This window comes from Mastomys coucha, unplaced genomic scaffold, assembly GCF_008632895.1.
Source record: "Mastomys coucha isolate ucsf_1 unplaced genomic scaffold, UCSF_Mcou_1 pScaffold22, whole genome shotgun sequence".
In the NCBI taxonomy this organism is placed as follows: domain Eukaryota; kingdom Metazoa; phylum Chordata; class Mammalia; order Rodentia; family Muridae; genus Mastomys; species Mastomys coucha.
The window spans coordinates 162,867,094-162,868,500 of NW_022196905.1; positions in this window are offsets into that span (position 1 = coordinate 162,867,094).

Consider the following 1,407-nt stretch of genomic DNA (forward strand, 5'->3'; position numbering starts at 1 on the left):
TCCATCATGGTGAGCTCTGTGTGTTCAGTGCCCCACCCTCCCACTGATAATGATGAAGGGACCTTGCTGTCTTCCCCTGTTTCCCATCTGGTTGAGTATTTACCTCTCAGTGGTCGGGACAGAGAAGAGCTGGGAATTGCCTAATTTTATAAGTACATGGAGCAAAGGAATTTTGTCTGTTGAACTTTGAACCTCTTCTCAGAAATTCTGGAACCTGGTCCATACCTTCCCTAAGTGGACTGGAAAGTCCGTTCTTTGCATGAATCTGGTTATATATCAATCACTAAATGCTATGTAACTTGACAATTTCTTATATAAAGTAAGATTACTAAATTTTCATTTATTGCAGAGTTGGTGCAGATTTGTGTAGTAACTTTATAGAAAGCATGATAATTTGAAATTTGTGAAAAGCCAGGTAGAATTCTCAAGGTAGATAATATGTACAGTGTATTATATTAGCTGATAGTAATTGCTAACATCTACTTTCTCTTCCTAAAAGAGGTTCACAATAACCCATAATGTAGCCCCTTTCATTGGCCAATGTTTTGTGGGTTTGTAATGGAACTTGAAAGAGGTTGTTAATTGCATTATTCAGAGACACTAAAGATGAGGCAACAGGGCTGTGGCCAAATCTCTTGGGCTTTACCACTAGCCAATATTCCACCTGGACTTCTGTGTTTTAGAGTGATAACTTCTATCATTTATTGGGATGAATTGCTTTCCTTGCTTAAAACCTGATAGGAGATCAAGGATGAAAGATATTTACTGACAGATGGACTCTCTACAACTTCTCCTTGGTCTCGACGTCTGCTAATTCCGTCCTCTGGGATTTGATGTGAGAATACCAGGTAATAACCCATATTCTCTAGAAATATCTGAAGAAAAGTGAGTTTTTTGCCAGTTATTGCAATTAATAACTCACATGTGTGAGCGCTGCTAAGGAGATAGTGTTGATTGTTAAGGATCACTGAATACTCTGTTGAGTTTTTGCAAGCTGGCTTGTGATACACAGCACATGCAGAAGTGATCACCCTACCTGACTTAGAGTCCAGAGTGCAGTGCAGGAGAGCATAAGAGGAAACAAGCTCTGAGGCTGTGCCCCATCTTACCCAGCAGCTTCTGTGGACACTAAAGTCAAAATGTCTGTGAGGAAGGGAGAGGGTTAGCCCTCCCATGGGCACACGTAGGTCATGTGAAAGATCCAAGGTTTCATAGGTGATTGGAAGTTAACTTCCATTTTTGGAGGCCATGTTTGAATATATGATGTACAAGATTTAATGCAAGGATAAAATAGCAGTGAACTACAAAGAGCTCCTACAGTTTTCCAACATCATTTTTCTGTCTGTGGCCAACCTGCTGCCTCCACAGTCCTATTTGCCAACATCTTGTTAGGCTTGCACATGTGAT